Genomic DNA, 20392 nt, shown 5'->3' with positions numbered 1-20392 from the left:
TAAGTTGGTGAGGAACTGGGTACCAAAACAACCGGTTGCAATTGGGAGACACCAGAACAGCATGCAGGAATGTAAGTGCAATGCCTTTGTTTGTTTTCCCTGTCTCGAAGGCAATAAAATGCATTTATTTTACTCATTTGTATATAAACAGTGGGAGGAGAACGGTGATGATTCCAAACTCATCTTTTAGAGGCCGATGTTCAGCAAGAAGACTTCTCTCCTTCTACTGCCTTACGGAGAGGTTTGTTGGCATTTTAATTTTGTTTCTAGGAAAACGCCTGGCGCTCTACAGACTCTGTTTGTTCTGTCTTTCCTTTCTTTCCCCTCCACATTGCTTATCTGAATATATATGCCTGCCCTTTGCTCAGATTTATGGGTTGGGGCAGTGCTGTGTGTATTTACAGTCTCCTGACCTGAAGACCTGGAGCTGAACAGGCGAGGGAGGAAACCAGGGCCCGTTCCATAAACAGAGACAGATATGAGGGGGAGGAAGGAGGCGCTGCTAGCACTTAACATTTTTAACTTCTTGACCAAGTGAAGGAATTAGCGATTAGATTAGAGGCAAAGAAAAATGAGAAACATGGTTAAAGATCTTTTGGGGGAGTAAGAGATCTGTTTGGGATCTGGGGTGTATTCTGTGTTTCTTAAGAGAGAACAAACGCCAAAATAGCCGTAATGAACTTATTCAAGTTGTTAAAAATAAATAAATCAAGGTATGAACAAGATTTCAAAAGTTTTAAAGGCATTTTGGCCAGAGACACTCTTTCTTTAGGTGAAATAAAAGGAAATCTTTTAAATGCAGGCCAAGTTAGAAATGCAAGCTGTTACTGAGGCAGAGTTTGGTCATTATGAATATCTCCTATTTTTCATGTTTCAGAGTTTTTTTGAGTCAAGGCTTGTTTCGGATAAGATGAGCTGAAGCTAAAAATGGGGATGTCTTCACACTGTAGGCAGCGAATGCTGAAAAAGTGACAGTGATCTGAATTTGTAAAGGAAACGTAAGTTTGAAGAGAACCTGCAATTCACACAATGAAAACACGGTGTTATTGTGATGAGCATTTTGGATGAAGCACTAAACAAAATGGCATTTGTTTATTCCAGATTCCCTTTCACTATAAACAAACCAAAGACTAAGTATCATAGATATATCTAAGCAGAGGCCAATATTTGAATATTTATTTTACAGACATGTCATAAAAGTTTATTTTACAGACATTTCTTAAAATTGAAATTGCCTTTTATTTTTTTGGTGCAGGGCGGCAATTCTGCTGTAAATTATTTCCCACTGCTTCAAAAGTGTCCTCGTTCTATTTAAAACAAGTCGCAGGTACATTTACCCTCCCTTTACAAACCTGGATAATCCATTTAAGCTTTGCTATTTGAGAGAGTCTGCTTCTCACTCATCAGATATGGCACATCCAAATGCATTAAATTTCAGGCTATACTTTTTACAACTACTGTGAACTAAACGCATCCTGGGTGGGTGGGAAGAATTGGTTCGTGAGGCTTTATTAGCTGCGAGCCCCACACCTGGGTAGCAAACTCAGACGAGTCTACAGTTAAGAGATTGGGTCTGCTTTTTAATAAATGTAAGAATTTCGTATTGTTCGCACTAGTGCAAAACTCAGAAGGGCCAATTTAATAAGCAAATGGATGACAGAGCAGGTGAGCAATGTAATGTGCAAAAAAAACCAAAACACATTCCTCCCTGGAATTTGTTTATTTTTAAATGTTTTAGGGTCAACATTGCAGCTCCCTGCTTGCAGCGAGGCAGGCTTGCAAATGCAGGCGAGGGAGGCACTGCCTGTGAGAATTTTGGAGGCGATTACTCAGCTTCTAACCTCTTCTGCTTTATTGTTTGTGCCGTTCTCCGTTTGCCAGTCAAATAATTCTGCTGCTGCCCCCCCCCCTTTTTCGTATGGTGCATCCCGTAGCAACAGTACATTTGGCCTCAACCATTCCGAACGGAGACCCATCTCTCTATGCCAGGGGAGGGGGGAAAGCACCACAAAGAACATTGAGATGAATTACTCCATTTTATGAGCCATAAAAGTTTTATTCATCTTGACACTGAAACAGGTTTAGGCAGTGAGTTGACACGCCTTAAATAAATAAGTGGAATTAATTCCCCTGCTCTTGAAACAATAGGAGCATGCCTGTACTGCGGGACAGCTGCCCACGTTGTTTTTCGTTGCTGCTTGATATCGATATTATTTGTGTGTGTTTCTGCGCATCTTCCTCTGGGGTCTGCTTGATCCACTTCAGATTCTTAGCCTGTTTTATTAGAGGTTGGAAAAGGTTCAAGACCTGGTTGTACCAGCGCTCCCACCGACAGCTCAGGAACCAGTTTGGCGTCTGGTTTGTCTGTTGTTTTACTGCTGACCTTCAAATCAACTTTCACCCCTGACCCTCGGAGGCATCTATCATGACAAGAAGCTGTTTAACACAAATGGTGCCCATTTATAGGGGAAGAGAGTCCGAAAATTTCCTTTTTATGAAGAATTGGGGGGGGGGGTGCGCTGCGTTGTGTGTTTGGAATATTATTATTATTATTATTATTATTTTATTATTATTATTATTCTACCCTTCTTTTCTCACTCACCACAGGTGAAATCCCTCCTAGCAGCTGGCTTATGAAATAATGTGAGGGGAGGCCTTAATGAGCTGAAAGCACCCTCAGCTGGAGATAAATATATGCAAATGAGATGCACAAACAAAGGCGCCTGGACAGAGAAATATCTGCAATTCCGGCAAAATGCTGCCTGCAGCTAGAAGATGAACAGCTTTGATAAAATGGTAACAGAAAGCACCTTTTTATCCCGCAGCTTGTTTTACATTGCAATAGACCATTGTCACTGTGACCCATCGGAGCAGGCAGAGGTTTCTGCGCTGTTTGGAGCAGGGGGGACAGGGGGGTGGGAGTCTTTAAACACTTGTTTTTAAGACATTCATGCAATATAATCAATGTGCTTATTTCGTTTTAGAAATGGGTATTTATTTTTTTCCACACTGGAGATGGTCAGGTTTATTTTACCTCTTCTTTGAGGACATTGCATTCAATACTGTGTTGTTTTGGTATATTTCACCTGCCGGTAAATGTTGCTGCATAAGGAAGATTAATTTGTTGTTTGAGATTTTACGGGGAGAAAACTCCCAAGTGGACAGCTAGTGAGAATCAGCATTGGGGCGAGAGAAGGTGTGGAGAAAGCCGGCACTTAAAACATTTGCGGGAAAAGCACCCAAACAGGCAGCATTAATGAAGGCAATCACATCTCTAAATTCAAAGACAGACATGGAACATGCTGGTTTTAATAAGCTTTTAAAGGCAGTCTCTAACTTTCCAAACGCTTCCTTTGCAATGTGATTGTTTGGGATTCATATATTGCCAAACACATTCACTTAAATATGTTTCCAATGCATATGGTGGAAGTACCATATCTTTAAGAAAACGTGTTGGCTTAACGTCTGAACTTTTTGCAGATTTAAGGACATTCTCAGAACAGCACATTCTGCATGACTGAGCCATGTAAAGTTTAACTTCAACCCATCTATTTTTGCTTAGCAATTAATGATATTTAAATCCTCTTTGGATATAAAAATATAATTTAGAAGCTTGTAAAAAAAAAAAAAAAGTTGCATGAATCAGTAATGTCTAAATCTAAACACAATATACCGGTACCTAACCTTGTAAACTGATACTTTTATATGGGCTTGTTCATTCAGGAATTGTCCTTCAATTTTTTGTACATAGAAAAAAATCATTTTAAAGTCTGGGTGTTTGCAGCTGCTACCACGAAAGTTCCAAATTTTGGAGTCTCAAATCATTCCCCCCACCACACACACATTTAGTTATCTGTTTGGAAGAGCTTCATTTTTTTTTCAAAATATAGATACAGATGAAAATAAGTATTTCCATGTGCCTGTGTGCCTGTGTACACATGTATGTAATATTTTCATAGCATACAATACTCTTTTATTAACCCTAGTTTCTGTGTCTTTGGAGCCTCAAGAGTTAAACGAAGCCTGGGTGTATTAAGAAGGATTTCTCTCCTCCCACCCGGGTTTGAAGTGGCTGCATTATTACATTCAGTTGCTGTTGTTTAGAAAGGGCAAACAGCATCTTAGGCAGAGAACGATGAAATTACAGCTGAGATTTAGGTTAGCAAAAGCAGCCTTCCGCAGGCTTTTATGATTCATTATTTCCCATTAAATACAGTATTAGAAATGTACACCAGATAGCTCATGGTTGCTGCTCTCAGAGCACATTATCTATATTACACAGGCCTGGGGAGCAGAATTAGAAAACTTTTGGGGAATGAGCAATATGTGTTTGCTGATAGAAGTACCATATGGCTCATCTTCATCAATTGCTTTCATTGCGACTCGGATGCTGAAGAAATTAAAGTTTTATTTGATGTGGCACAGCTTAATGAACTGTCTTCTGTTAGGAAAATTGAATATGTTTCCTGTTATTTGAGAGCAGAGCCCTCACGGTTCGCGGCTGATGAGGGATGCATTATGTATTGTTTATTTAGCATTTTAAAAACAAAAGCAAAAATCCTGAAGAAAAAATGGTTTTGCATTGAAGTTATATTTTCAATTTTTTATCCGTGTATTGCTTTACCTCATCCTCACATTCAATTTATTTTCTGCTTACTGTTTAAATGCCAGAATGATTGTATGTTTTAAAATGGTCTTTGATATGCAGTGTATATTATATATCTTGTCAAATTCCCACATTATCATTTTTAAGGAATATAGAATCACCATTAATAAGAAGGAAACACGTCTTATCAGTTTGATTTGCTTAACTTTTGATGACGCTGTTTCCATCCCACCACCACTGAGGAGTTTTAAATGTTTCAGCAGTTTGTGTTGAGATCTGGTTTCTATGAACGTAAATGCCAAAAATGGGACAAAGGAAAAATCTATATGACTGTCCCCAGAACTCTGAAAATGTCTGAACATTTTCTAAAGGAGACATCTGTGGATTGCAAGACATTGTTATAAAGTTGCACCAAGCTGTTAATGGCAACATGGTCAAAATGGTAAGGGAATATAATGAAAATGTGAACTATTATCCAATGGTCTCTTTCCATTCAGGTTAATTAAGTTCCAGCAACAGAGATGAATTTGGCATAAAAACTGTAAATATAAGATGTTTAAAATGATGAGAAGCAATCAAACACAAAAGATAACGTTTGACATTTGTAGCAAAGTTGTATATTACGGTAGTTAAGTCACTAATTAGTGGTTCAACACAGACATGTTTTAATTTGGGGGAGGGGAAAGGCATTTGAATAACTGGAAATTTTCCAAGGTCTTTGAGAGTCAGCTTTGATCAAAGAAAAGGAACCCCCCCTCCTTCTCCTAAAGCTTTTCTGTACTTGCATATCAACCATAAATAAATAAACTTTAAAAATGAAAACGTTTAGATGAGCCCATTTTTCCACATCTTGCAACACTCGAGAGTTATTTTTTTCAAATGTAAAAAGCTATTTGTCACTTGCCTCTTCTGGTTTTTAATTATTTATTTTATTTTTGATGGAATCTGGCAAATACTACCATTATACAAATTCTGTTGGAATCCCAATACTATCCATTAAAAGAACACTTTCTGTTATGTTTATAGTATTTGTGCCAAAACTTGCAGCTTTTGCTCAGGAAAACTTTTACGACTGACATCACAAGGCAGTTCATATGAGGAGTGTCTTTGTCTTTTGCTGAATAGCTGTTGGGCAATTCCAGGATACTGCATAGAAACCTGTCTTGGGGAAGAAATGGTGAAAAGTGATATCCTCCTTTGTTTTTTGTTCTACACTTGCCATCTTTAAGCAGTCACAACTGTCTTTCCCCGTGATCTAGAATTAACTAAATTGCAATGAAACAGACGCAAACATGCAGAGCAAGGGCTGCTGAAGCCACACAAAAAGTTTGGTTTAAAACAGTGGCGTTTCTTAGTGAAGAAGATGGTGCGTTTTATGAAACACTCTTCCATGACAGGCACCTCCTTTGAGGAACACCATTATGCATTGTTATCAGTGTGGTGTAATTTGACTGTTGACAAAGTATCTGTGGCAGTGAGAATGAAAGCAGTTAGAAGTGTGTCGGATTGTAATCAAAAAGATGCTTAGCTGTGCAACGCTGCTTCTTGAGCAGATTTGAATCAACATTGCCTTGAGGGGACATGCACATACAAAAAAAAAAAGTCCATTAATTTTTAGTGAGAAAATTAGAGTGGCACTTGATGAAGTGAAATTTGACATGCGTTAATTGCTCCACAGCTCTTCTAATTAGAGATTTTCAAATTCTTTTACTCCTGTCAAAGTGATGCCACATTGTCTTAGTGGACAAAGAGTAAAATTGCAAATTGGGCGGATCAACATGGAGTAATAAGACTTGCTTGTGCTTTATTTTGCTAATGTCAGGATTTGAATTTTGTGGCTCTGCTTACAAAAGTGAGGCAGGAAACTAACAGAGAAAAGAGCATTTTATTGCAACATATATATGTACAATAAAACAACTTTCAGTTGCTGTCTCATCAAACCTGAATGGAAAAGGAAAAATACAATGTACTGAATTTTGAACTACACCTTCTTAGCCTAATTCACGGCTTAGTAAATATGAATTGCTGCTATATTGAACTTAACAGGGTTAAACCTGATGTAAGTCCCAGTATCCTCTTCAACTGGGCTGTGGATCAGGCTGCTAATAGCTTATCTTAAGCCGTATGACCTCTTCAATTCGATTTTTGCCTGTATTAAAACAAATAGGGAAGTGCAGGGGACGCATTGGTTCCTAATGTACATTTTAAATATGCAGTTTAATAACTGAAGACAAACAAGAATACAGTGAAATTCGCATTTTCTCTAGGGCAGAAACACAAGTATGCCTCTGGTGTTATCTTGTGAATTAGTAAATGTACAGTATTGCAAATGCAAAATGGATCTTAAAGGGTGATTTTAAAGCTGCTGCTCTTTGCTAGCCCTTGAACCCTTTCTTAATTCATTAACTTATTGAATTTTTTTTTTTCAATTTTCCATTTTCGTGCAATAACAATATTAATGCTGGGGCCAAGGCTTGATTGGAGCTAAATTACTTGTTACCTGCTGGCATTTATTTATATGGCATTGAATTATAAAGCTTTGCTATTGTCATGCCTTGGGCGAATTGTTTATGACACCAGTAATAGGAGTAATTGTTATTGTTGAAATTACCTGTCAGCTCCCCATAGCAGTGGCCCTTGTCCCACTGACAAATAGTGACAGGGGAGAGGGATCCTCCACGCGTCCTCCTGATGACTTCTCCTCTGATAATAAGGAGTGCAGGGCCTCTGATAATTTGCCTGTCACTGCTGAGCGTGGCTTAGAGAGAGTTGGCCAAATTGTTGTCATTCACTTTGACAAAGACAGCAAAATGCTCTTGAGCAGGAGGGAGGTTTATCAAAATAAATGAAATTGCTTACACATCCTTTGTTTAGATTCCACCCCCTTCCCAGTGGCTTTGTATGAGCCTTTTAAAATTGCAATACATTTCTTATCATGGCTACTCGAATCCTCTGCATGGCACAGAAGAAGCCTTTGGCAACTTGCTGTCCGCTAAGCGAGAAATATTCTCAAAAGGCGAATCCACCCAGAATGGTTAGTTACACTGAGCTCAATAATTATAAGCAAAATGTTTGGTTCTTTTAAACCAGCTGTTTGTTTGTTGTTGCATGTTGTCATGTGTGTGTTTATCCCAACACCCTCCGGTTTGGGGTTTTTTTATGTAACTTCAGGCAAAAAGCTCATAAACAGATTACTGCTTTTAACACTGAAATTGCAGTGATGCTCAGCTTCTGCCTCCTTAAATCATGATGTCTGCTTCGGAAACCGGGACTCTTCCTACAACACCATGTGATTCCTGCACAGAAATTAGTATGTCCTCTAGAGGAAAAGCTTTAGCATCTTAATAAGCAAGGACTGTTTTCAGTCACAGGGAATTGGTGCTCACAAGGAATGCGAAGAAGCAAAGCAGCTTTGCTGTGCAGCGAAGACTTTTGCTTTTCTTAAATGCTCTGCCTGACCGGTGGAATTGGGATGATGTGGGCTGCAGAGAATGGTCATATCTGTCAGATGTTTTTAACCAATTGGATTGTGCTATTACTGAGAAGTGTTCTCTGATTTCTTCAACACATTTGCCAGCTTATAGCTGCCAAAGCTGATCGTACATTTACGATGTTCCAAACAGGATATCCTTATAAACTCCCTCTCGGTCCAGTTGAAGGGATGAGGCCAATTCCTTCTTTTAACCCATTGTTCTGTGATAGCAATAATTACCTGTATCTTGGTCTCCGTCAGCTGGCCAGATCAGTACACTTTGCCTCGAGGGCTCCTTAAACTTGTCCTTATCTGATGAGGAAAAGCTATTTAACAAGTCACTGTTGTTGCATAATTTCCTTGGCTCTCACAATGTGGTTTTGTGGATGTAAATATCTGCAGATGAGAGCTGACTCTACACAGCTGGGACAGGCATTTGTTTACACGGATGCTGTTTCTTCTGAAATCAGGTTTGAATCCTGAGAGAACTTGTGGGTGTGATGCTAATCCACTTCACATGGCTCAAGGGGGGATAACCACACAAGGAAACAAAATGTTTGATCCACAAACCAGTTAAACTCCCCTGCTTGGATTTTGGCCTGTCAATAGCAAAGCCTTAAACTGTCTATTCCAGAAAATGGTCTCATTGGAGTAAAAAAGGAGAGCTCCAAAAGTAAGTGTTTTATATATGCCAATTAGCTGTAGAGGGTTTTCTTGAGAGTCCTGTGGAAGTTAGCAAGACTAAATCCACCTAAATCTAAATATTAACTGGTTATATATTAGGCTGCTTGATAGACATTCTGAGGGGGGGAAATAATTTTAGCAAAATTATCAGGCACTTTGATTTTTACCCTCAAAATGAGCATAGTGAGTTAAAAGCAGACAACATTCATTTAAGTGGAGAAATATTGTGATTTGTACGTTAAAAAAAAAAATGAAACGTCCTACATTTGATTAAAAACACTTTCTTTAAAAAAATTACACATATTTGAGGATCAATATTTTAAAGATTGGTGTTTCACTTCATGTAATGAAGAGGATATATCCTTAAAGTGCTGAAAGACTAATAAAGCCTAAGATTCAGGTAGCTGGTTGTTGTTGTTGTTGTTGTTGCATAGTATAATCCGGAGGCGGAGCTAGTTGAGAGCAACATATGTAGTCCCAAGAGGAAAAATACAATGGAAGATGAAGATATATATTTAAAAACTTGCCATATTTCATTGTTTCACTTATCTGTACCAGTTGATGTATTCTTTCATTAGGTTTCCTAGAAATCTGTGGCATGTTTTTTCTCTCCCTAAAATCACAATACATCTTAAATGGATTGCATTATTCCAGCTCACTTTGACGTGCACTTATTAACTGTACTTTTATTTTTATCTCTCCTCTCTCCCTGCCCCTCCAGCAAGCACTGAACTATATATAATTTCATGTGGAAATGCAAATGTAAACTTTTAAACAATAAAAATTGTCTATGAAGGTGTATTATTAAAGTGAAAGAACAGCAAATCCATTCCTTTTTCCTTCCATGAGGGATCTTGCAGCCCTCCATCCTTGTCAAGGGAGATTGGACGAATCACTTTTACTGTTCTAAATAAGACAATGCAATGTTAAGAAAAACGTCAGAAACAAATCTCTCCGGATTAAAGTAACATTTCTGCATCATGTCAGTCTCAATAGCCATGCTTAATTTTTTGCATAAATTTGGTGAGCTATTCCTTGCTTAATGTTCAACATATAAACAAGCAACAATTATTATTATATGTTTAAGATTGCTGTGGATGATAATACACAGTGAGCTTTGTTGTTTTTCTAACCTTGTGTTATTTTTCAGGATGCATTTTGTTATAGGCTATAAATAAACTGTAAACTATACAATAACCCATAAAAGAAACTTTATGTAATTTAATATGAATGTGCAGCTTAGGGAGGAAAGGAGGGGGATGATAAGTTTCCCCCCCTCCAAGTTACTCCCATGTTATTTTTTTGAATAAACTGGATTAACTGTACTTAGAACAGCAGATAAGGAACATATTTCTGTTGGCTGAAAACATTCTTGAGGATTTACACAATCATTGCAATGCGTTTATGATTTTGGAGCTGCGTTTTCATATTTATGGAATATGGAGCACACATATAATAAAGAACATTCACCTACCAAAATCTGGAATAAGAAGTTCATAAATTTAAAAAACGTAAAATTACATTTTAAAAAGGGCTCCCTTTCCCCCACCCCTTGAATCCATGCTGAGAGCACCTGCTCTAACTCCTGATTTGTTGTAACCTAAATCTTCTACAGAAGCACAGACTCTGAAGCATCAGGCTTGCAAAATAATAGATAATAGTAAAACCAAATGGCAAACGAAATATAAGGTTGACTCTTTTAGGCAAATGGGTTTCAGCGGGCAATTCTTCCCCGCAAGCCTGCTGCCCTAAAAAATGAGAGGTTTTTAAAAATAAAAAATAAAAAAAGAATTTAGACAAATTTGCCTCTTAACCTTTAAAGATTTTCTGCCTATGCCTGTATGTCCTTTATTGCATTAATTTTTTATTTAAATTACACCATTAACTGGATATGAATTTATCAAGAATACATATATTGATTTATAAAACACTGTCATTAATTATTATAATAGCTAGATGTGGCTGGTATTACAAAGCCATTTAAAGGTTTTTAATATAACTCGGACATACATAGATAGATAGACATTATGGACAAGACTACAATTTAAACTGGCTACCAACAGTTAATGAAACCCATGATTTATATTCTGCTTGAGAGACTGATTAGGTTGTTGCTTTGTAAAACTATTTACTTTTTTGTCATTTTTCAAAGAACGTCTCATTTAAAAAAGAAGAAGAAGAAGAAGGCAAATAAAATATCATCCCAAATTCACCCAGTAGTGGTTTAAATGCTGGGAATATTTTATAATAGGAGTTTGGGTATGTATCATACATGCACATTCCAATTTTAGTGTTCTGTACAATTTCACATGCTCCTCTGCTGAAACAATTTTCTCTTTGGTTTTAAAAGATTATCACATGTATTTTACTCTGTAAAGTGCCCTGCTGGTATAGATTTCCTAGGGTATACAGAGATATAAATATAGATATAATTTAAAATTGTGGAAAAAAAATGGGACTTACCCAAATGCTTCTTAACAGACAGTCACAGAAAAGAGTTTGATTTAAATTGCAATCTGAAACAAAGAGGAGGGGAGGCACAAATAAGGAATGATCTAAAGAAGGCCAAAGCATAGAAGACTTTCATATTTCTGACAGTGCGTGAGTCAGTTACGCAGCAAAGCTTTACATCTTTTCATTTTCAGTGTTTCGCATGAGTCTCTGTATATGAAACACTCCTTTCTAAAAACGTGTGTTACCGGTATACTGTGCTTTTGCCGTCAGCTAGGCAAACCTAAAAGCTATCTGAGGAGATTATCTTCATCTGATGAGTCTAACAATTGTCAGCCATCCCTTAGGGTTAACCAATAGGCTCTTTTCAGGCTATCCTATGTGTTAACCATTCTGATGCTGAAATGTTTTTTATATATATATTTATGGCATTTGGCCTTTCCCCAGGCATGGTGTGTTGGTTTATATGTATGCAGAACCCAGTTAAGTTAAAAGACTACTTCCTTGCATGTGTCTTCAGCCATCAGCCAGAAGCTCAACTCTCTCCAAATTATCTGATCTTAAATAAAATGTGAACTCTTACAACTTGGTTCTTTTCTTTCCAGTTGATATTAATCCATAGCCTCCTGTGTAACAACCTTACAAAACGTATTGCTATTAGATTTTCAAAAAAGTTATTTAAAGATGGTGGCTCATCTTTCATCTGTATTCATATTTGGAGAAAACCTTCTTGGTTCTGGGAAACTGCTGATTGCAATGCAACAGGATGGAGCACATTGAGCATGTGGCTATCCACAGGGGGCCGCTGGGTTGTGTGGAGGACCTTCTATATATGTACTGCTGGCTGTGAGTTATACAAGGAACACACAGTCCAGGATGATAACATCGTAATTGTGGGCTGCTGAGAACTGGCCACAGTGTGGACTGGCTGACTCACTTCTCATTACTGTCAGCCCCTGGTCAGTATAAAAGGCTTCCCAGCCTCCACTCGTCCTACAACAATGAGTGTCGAGCTGTGCCTTACTACCGACATGGACTGCAACCCATGTGTTGTGGTTGTACATCGCCAGGCCTTCTGGGCACAAGAACCTAGGCTGCATCACTCTTGCCTTTCGGTAGCTGGCCAAGAATGACATGGCACATCCATGCGCGTACTAGGATTTATGTTATGGAGGGCCGGACACCCACCTGTCATCATCCTCTGTCTGGCAAATTCAGAATGAAATGTCTGAACAACAGTTGTTTTAAATTACTCTCTTTTGACACACACACCCCACCAAGCGCTCAGAAAAATCTGTCAAAACCTTTCTACAACTTCTACTTTTAGTTAAGTGTTTTTATTTATTAACTTGATGTGGGGGGGGGGGGACAGCAAGCCCCCTGCCCATGGGCACATCATAGTTTTGGTCTGATAACAGGGATCTCCCCGTCCCCATACTCAGCAACACTGGTGTGCTGGAACAGCATTGCAACCAAGTAACTTGTTTGTGCAGGGGACAACCTATATCCCATTAAATAAATGCTAAAGTTCTAATATAAAAGTCATCTTTAAAGGAAAGAGATCCTGTCCCAGATGCCACAGGTCCCCTATTTTCAAGAGGGGAACATCACACTTCATGGTATAGCCATATAACAGAAGATGGCAAGAAAGACAGGCCATGGAAAAATGGTGCGCATCAAAAAATATGTAGCTCTCTGTATATTCCTTGTAATTTGAAGGTGTTGGTTCTTGGATGTTGTAGAAAATGCATTTTTGGCGCGAAAAAATTAATTTATCTCGTAATTCCTTTACAGCTGCATACACAAGAACAGACACTGGCAAGAAACCACTCTCTAAAGGTATCTGCAAAGTACTCTTTAAAATGAGATTTAATCAAAGGAATCGACCAAAGTCTCTAGAATTATTTTCAAATGAATCAAATGAACAGATAGAAGCTAGAAGGTTGAGATGGATTGTGTAAAAGGGTTATTTTTACCAAATGGACTGTGGATTTTCCTGAAATATCCCATACCTTTAATATAATAAAATACTCAAATGTTTCATACTTTTTAACACTGACTTTGTGTGATTCATCTGGCATGTCTTTTCTTATGTGCATTTATTTCTCATTAGGGATCATCTATCATTCAGCATCCTGGACAGAACGTAACAATAATTTTATATTAATTTTTGCCTTCAGGATCTGCAACCTCTTTCCCAATATTCTTAACATGGAAGCAAATCCAGCTAACATCAGTGAAACGTGCTTCAGACTGAATGAGCCTGTGACCACAGCCTTAGGACAAATGTCTTCAAACTTCTAAATGCAGAACACTTTCTTTAAAAACATGTCTTGAGATTCGGGGTAATGGTCCACATTACACAGATACTACCAAAGCACTCCCCGCCCGGATGAACGGTCTTGTGGGTCTAGGATTGGGCTACCCAGGCTTCAGAAAAGGTCTTCAGCCATTGCAGCCCATGGACCAAACATTCACTTCCGCTGATTTGATCAGCATTTAGTGTTTCCATAGATCAATAATTTCAACAATCACAGCAGACAGCTGCTGATTACCAAGATATATCTTGCAACATGATGCAATTTATGCACAACTCGAATTGTAAGGGACCTTGATGGCCGTGTAGCAGAGCCCTCTGCTAAATACAGGATCTGTATTGGAACAAAGTGGACTTGTTCACACATGTTGAGTGTGGCCATGCCTGTACCACATAGGAAAATGCTGATGTAAATTGGGCTGCATGCAAGTGCACAAGGCACTGGCCACCTTATGGCCCTGACAGGCAGAAGAAGTGTATTGTCACCATACAAATTGCTATTAGCTGCAGCTGGTGAGGCAGCCCAATTTCCATAACTGTAGCTGGTCTGGATCATACTGGGTTGGGAAGCTTGTGTGTGTGAACTTGCTTCCACTATGTTCTAATGGAGAGATTATGCCTTCTTAAGTGTCTGATTTAGTCCATTCAAACCTTATGCCTCTGATCACAGCTACCTGATGGTATATTTACACAGGCTATAAAAGTGCTAGCTTGATAGACTTAGCTGCTGCCCTGATCATTTCTTTCTTTCTTGCCCAACACCTTGGTCTCTTTCCCCTGTTTGTGACCTGCACTTTTTTTCTGGACCAGACACAGGCAGGTTGAGAGGTAATAAGAACCAGATGGACATAGTGCAGAAATTGCCCAAATGTGTATGAGAATGTGGGGAGCTGTCAGGCATGGAGAGAGGCTGGAATTTTTCAGCAATAAAATGGGATTTATCACCCACTCTACCACAGTCATTGCCGACAACCGTTTACCTTGACAGGAATCCCATACCAATAGGCCACTCTGATGCAGATTTTTTTTCCTCCCAAAGAGTGATGATTGGTATTTGTTCTAAGGCTCAAATAGCCTGCATTGAAGGTGAAGCATTAGGCCAAAGTCCTGTATTCCCTACTGAGGCAAATGGACCTGCTAAAATAAGTTCCTTCCACAAGAGCTGTGTAATTGAAACCAGAGTGAGAGAATTTGATAAATGGCTTGACCCTGAAGGAATGTTAAGGTCATAAATTTTCATTGCGTTCCCTCCTCCCCCCCCCCTTTATTTTTTTAATATATTGATTATAGTTAGTATTTGTCTCAGGATTTTTCAACAAGCTTTCAGATCATCAGACATTGTCCGAAAGCAGTGCTGCAATGGGAAGTGAAGGGTGGGAGGTTAAACAACAATTTTAAAAGCTTCAGGTGGTTCTTTACCCTTCGCTTTTGCAAGGATGGACAAAGACACCCAGCCCAGTGGTAATGACGGTCGTCATCCTTGTATTACATTAATTAATGCCATGGAATGGGGCTGCAGAAAATGCAATTCAACATCATAATGAATATTATATTTTCACAAATCGTGGTGAACTTTACGAATGCACAGGGCAAAAAAATTTAAAAGGTTTGCTTATCATTTGCAATAATCTGAATTTGCTTTGATGTCTTATGAAGAGTGGCAATAATTTCATTTTATCTAAAAAAAAGGCTATGGTTCTGGGTATTTGTTGCATAAAATACACATATGTTTTAGATTTTAAAAAGGTAAAAAACCAAGAAAGGCTTCATGAGGTGAGGGAGAGAAAAGGAAGGAAGCAGAACACACACCACCAGCTTTCTTACATCTGCCACTATCACTAAGGCTGAAATTATACATGCATTTTAAAGTGCTTTAATTATCACTCAGAAATCTTCCCCCACTTCATTTAATGTGCATTATAACAATTCACCAGTTATGTTACTCCTGATTTAAATATCTCACCCACCCTGCAAGGTCAACCCCCCACTTGCCTATCCTGAAGGCTGCCTGCTATCCCACCTTCCTCCTGCAAATCATGGTAACACGATCCATTCTATCCCTGTGACAACTCTCCTGAAATCCCAGAAATATTCCCTTTGCTCATCCCATTGCCGTGTACTCCACTATTCTCCCTATGCCACAATGAAACTGACATAAGGGAAGGAGAGGGAAGCCTTATGAGTTCCACTGGTGCTCATAATTGATTGATTGATTGATTGATTGATTGATTGATGCTGTGCCCACCATGCTGGTACACACACATGTCCCTTTGAAGGAAAACAACAGCAAAAGCTCCCTTTCCCCTCCTCACAGCAGCAGCAATGGCGGGAAGGAAAGGAGTGGACTTTGCTTAGTGTTAGTAAAACTGCCTTGAAGCTGCTTTCTCCTGAACTGGTCAATTTCAGCAGAAACCACAGGATGAGGACAGCTTGGGGACATCTGCATTGGTGATGCTGACAAAGTATTTTCCTCCTGCTTCCATACAGGGGAAAAAAGGCTTTTCCAAATGTGTACAGTTCTATGGGAGGTGGGGAGAGTGATGGGTGAAGGACTGAAAATGCACTTCAGATGGAATGCTCTGGTCAGAGGTCTATTTAAGAACATGAGGCAAGTGAATTTGGAATAACAGAATACATACACACCCAGTGGAAGAAAGACTTTTTTAAAAAGCGACATGCTTTCATTTTAATGAAATCCGTCATATAAAACAAGTTAAAATAATAGCTGCAGAGCATAATCTGCTACTACGATTATGCTTCATAGTTCATTTCCTTTTTATGTTTGTGGGTATACCTGGAGGTAATGTAGACACCTACATTATAATGCAGTATAATGGACGCGGGTGGCGCTGTGAGCTTCTTGGGCTTGCCGATCAGAAGGTCAGAGGTTCGAATCCCCACAACAGGGTGAGCTCCCGTTGCTCGGTCCCAGCTCCTGCCAACCTAGCAGTTTGAAAGCACACCAGTGCAAGTAGATAAATAGGTACCACTCCGGCGGGAAGGTAAACGGCGTTTCCGTGCGCTGCTCTGGTTTTGGTGTTCTGTTGCACCAGAAGCAGCTTAGTCATGCTGGCCACATGACCCGGAAAAACTGTCTGCGGACAAACGTCAGCTCCCTCGGCCTGTAAACTGAGATGAGCGCTGCAACCCCAGAGTCGTTTGCAACTGGACTTAACTGTCAGGGGCCCTTTACCTTTACCTTTTTATGTTATAATGTAGACACCTCGTTACATCTAACAGGGATGCCATTTTTTTGAATTAACTCTAAGGGGTATGTCCAATGGTTGTGTAAGGAGAAGACAGCTCACACAATCTCTCTCCTCCCTGCGCCCCCAACTCACATTCCTCCACACACACAAAATGCTCCGCATAGAGACTAGTGAAGCAGAACTTTACTTACGGAATACATTTCTATCTTGCTTCTCCATGGCTCAAGATGGTGTAAGAAAAGAGCACAGGACTTACTTCTCATGCAAAAGGCTGCAAGTTCACTCCAGGTGAAACACTGGGCAGCCTCTGACATTCAGTGTTGATGATGCTGAGCAAGCTGGAGCAATGGTTTGGCTTGATATGAGGCGAATTCCTATGTTGCAAACCTGAAGGCATCATGTGCACTTCAGAGCTCTTGAACCCAGAAAGAAATATATTTTTAAAAAAATAAAAATTGTCCAATAGCACCTTGTTGTTTAGTCATTTAGTCGTGTCCGACTCTTCGTGACCCCATGGACCAGAGCACGCCAGGCACTTCTGTCTTCCACTGCCTCCCGCAGTTTGGTCAAACTCATGTTGGTAGCTTTGAGAACACTATCCAAGCATCTCGTCCTCCGTCGTCCCCTTCTCCTTGTGCCCTCCATCTTTCCCAACATCAGGGTCTTTTCCAGGGAGTCTTCTCTTCTCATGAGGTGGCCAAAGTATTGGAGCCTCAGCTTCAGGATCTGTCCTTCCAGTGAGCACTCAGGGCTCATTTCCTTCAAAAGGGAAGCAGCACCTTAGAGACCAACTAAGTTTGTTCTTGCTATAAGCTTTCGTGTGCATGCACACTTATTCAGCTACACTGAAACAGAAGTCACCAGACCCTTATGTATCTGAAGAAGTGTGCATGCACACGAAAGATTATACCAAGAACCAGTGGCGTAGCGTGGGTTGTCAGCACCCGGGGCAAGGCAAGTAATTTGTGCCCCCTAACCCGTGGATTTGCGCCCCCTAACCCTAACCCCCAGATGTTGTGCCCGGTGCGGCCGGCCCCCCCTGCACCCCCCACGCTACGCCACTGCCAAGAACAAACTTAGTTGGTCTCTAAGGTGCTACGGGACAATTTTTTTATATATTTTGACTGCGTCAGACCAATACAGCTACGTACCTGAATCTAGAACCAGAAATAAATGAATATGACTATGAATATTTTCACAAATCCAGAACAGCAACACTGGACAAGACCAAATATGCATGTCATTAAACCTTGTGAACCTATTTAACTTTGATGCTGATTTCTTAATATATATCTATACAAAAGCTCCCAGAGCATTTTACATTAAACATAACTGCAGCACTAAGACAGCATTTCAAGACAACACAACATTCATCAATAATATACAAAAAATAATGCAAGAAATTAGCAACAGTTCCGTAAGAACACCAGTAAAAGCCAAATCAGCTTTTACAGTTCTAAAAAGCAAGATTCTCACCAAAAGAAAATAGGATCTGCCTGCTTTCTCACAGAAGGAGGAAGGGTGGACAGACAAATCTCCCTGAGCAAGGGAATTCCATAATGGAGGGGTTGCTTCCCACTAATGGTAGGTGACATTTGTAACAGGCCCGGATCTGAAACTCTTAATGAAAAGGCAGAACTTCCTTCAAGAACTACGATTTCTAGAAACGAACAAAAGTGAGAAATGTAAAGGGTATCCTTTGTAACACTTTTGTTTGGTTGGTTTTCTTGCAAAATAATAGTAACAACAACAACAGTAATAATAATAATAATAATAATAATAATAATAATAATAGTGTTTCTGCTTATATTTTCCAATCTCTTAAAATGAAGAAAATCCGCTGGAAACAACAGCCCTACATGCACTTCCATACACTTGAATATTCCATTTCCAGGTCTGCATGCAGTTTAAGTTCTTAACTCTATTACCGGGGGGGGGGGGGGGGGGGCTGTGAAATATCATCCAAGAAGGCAAAGTAAAATGGCCTGTTAGAATGAAGGTTCTCATATGTTTCTGTATAAATATTTTAATAAAAGTTGTAAAATAATGTGCATTCCTCTGTTTTATGCAAGACAGGCTTAGGATCTGATAAGCATATAATGCAGATTGAATGTATGTTTCTGGCTTGATTCCTCCTCACCACCAAACACACAAAGAGAGAGAGAGATTAAAATGTTTCTTTGCGCTCACACTCAGGGAAATTTTGTGGCCAAGCTGTTTGAAAGAAGGAAAAAAGTATAAATCTCAGAAGTATAAATAAAATATGAAGAGAAAATGGCTTCAATCACTAACATTTTTGTAAACTAATGTTCAGCTGATGCAACTCAATTTTATTTTGCATCACATTAGTGTCATGGTGGTAATGACTGGCCTTTATTCACTAACAGTTTGAGTCAGCACTTTGAGACATTTTTCAAATTAGGTCATACGGCAAATTTGTAGCTGATACAAAGGTTGATTAAAAAGAGAGCTCCACAATTTTAAAGTGATGTTGTGTAGGGAGAATGAAACCGTGTGGGATAGTTCCAGGAAATGTGAGCTGCTATAAGCTTAGCAAAAAATAATGTATGGCAATAGGGAGTGGAGAATATTTCTACAGAGTGCTTGAAGTAATTCACATTTACAATTTAACCAAGTCCTCTGTGTATTATGCCAGACTTTTATTATGGGCCCTGAAAACAAGCAATGAATTACAATAAGGACACAGAGAGATCATCTGTCTTCCTGTTACAATGAAACGCAACCCTCCTCTTTGCATTCCTTTGATCTTGTCAATAAAGATCATTTCCCAGTCAGACCCGTCTTACAGAAGTTCCAACTACCTAACGTCACAATGAGACCACTTACCTACAATGCAGCAAATCTGAGACTAATTTGCTGTGCATATTCATGCTGAAAAATTAGCACTCAGGTTGATTCATTACTTGTTGCTGGGATAAGATTTCTCAAAAGAGCTCAGCTCTGCTTTAATCCAGCATTCTTAGCATCTGAAAACTTGGGCAAAAATCACTAGCAGGGGGAGGGTGGAGAATGCTAGGTGTTCAGTATATTTGAAACACATCAACCTCTTTTGAAAGACCGTCATTCTTTAGGAATCCTGGAGCACATCAGTTGTTTTGTTACGCTAACCAGTGGCGTAGCGTGGGTTGTCAGCACCCGGGGCAAGGCAAGTAATTTGCGCCCCCTAACCCGTGGATTTTAGCACTCGAGTCTCTTCCACTAGAGAGCAGCGAGTGCGAGCGCCCCCCCCCCCGATGTTGCGCCCGGTGTGGCCGGCCCCCCCTGCACCCCCCACGCTATGCCACTGACGCTAACACAGGGATCATTGCCCTTCCATTGATGCAGCGTAATGTCTGAAGCAGGGCCGTCTTACCCATAGACGCTAGTGGTGTGGGGTGCCAAGTTCTAGAAGGTACCAGGCGAGAGTTCAGGGAACACCGAATGAGTGCACTGAGCGAGGCACCGAATTCTGCGGGGCGTCAGAAGGCTAAAGGGGGGAAAAACTGAGCCGACGCTTGGCAGGAGTGGCGCACGCGTGCTTGCTTGCTCAGCGCAGGCCTGCTCGCTTGGTGTGCTCACTCGCCCAATGGGTTGAGGTGCAGGCATGCATGGCGCCCATCCTGTTGGCGTCTTCGTCTTCGAGCCAGGCATCA

General features: G+C 39.8%; 2 long non-coding RNA genes across 3 annotated transcripts in view; one reads left to right on the top strand and one right to left on the bottom strand.

Annotated features, from left to right (window-relative positions):
- The first annotated feature begins 22 nt into the window (after positions 1 to 22).
- LOC308473681 lies at positions 23 to 8833 on the top strand. Of its 2 annotated transcripts, XR_013984191.1 has the most exons (4): positions 23 to 241; positions 878 to 998; positions 2608 to 5048; positions 7481 to 8833. It is a non-coding gene; the product is annotated as an uncharacterized lncRNA (long non-coding RNA). The 2 variants fall into 2 exon arrangements; XR_013984192.1 differs by lacking the exon at positions 7481 to 8833 and having other exon boundaries at positions 2608 to 5432.
- Positions 8834 to 8841: 8 nt separating this feature from the next.
- The window catches only part of LOC308473748, an 86623-nt gene continuing 75072 nt past the window's right edge, over positions 8842 to 20392 (bottom strand). Inside the window, exons 2-3 of the long non-coding RNA XR_013984278.1 lie at positions 11226 to 11278; positions 8842 to 9668 (exon numbers count right to left, since the gene is read on the bottom strand). This is a non-coding gene — a long non-coding RNA (uncharacterized lncRNA). The remainder of the gene's footprint in view (positions 9669 to 11225; positions 11279 to 20392) is intronic.

This window comes from Podarcis pityusensis, assembly GCF_964106645.2.
Source record: "Podarcis pityusensis genome assembly, chromosome: 3".
NCBI lineage: Eukaryota > Metazoa > Chordata > Lepidosauria > Squamata > Lacertidae > Podarcis > Podarcis pityusensis.
The sequence above is the reverse complement of the archived record's forward strand: the minus strand, read 5'-3'. Positions and strand labels throughout refer to the sequence as shown.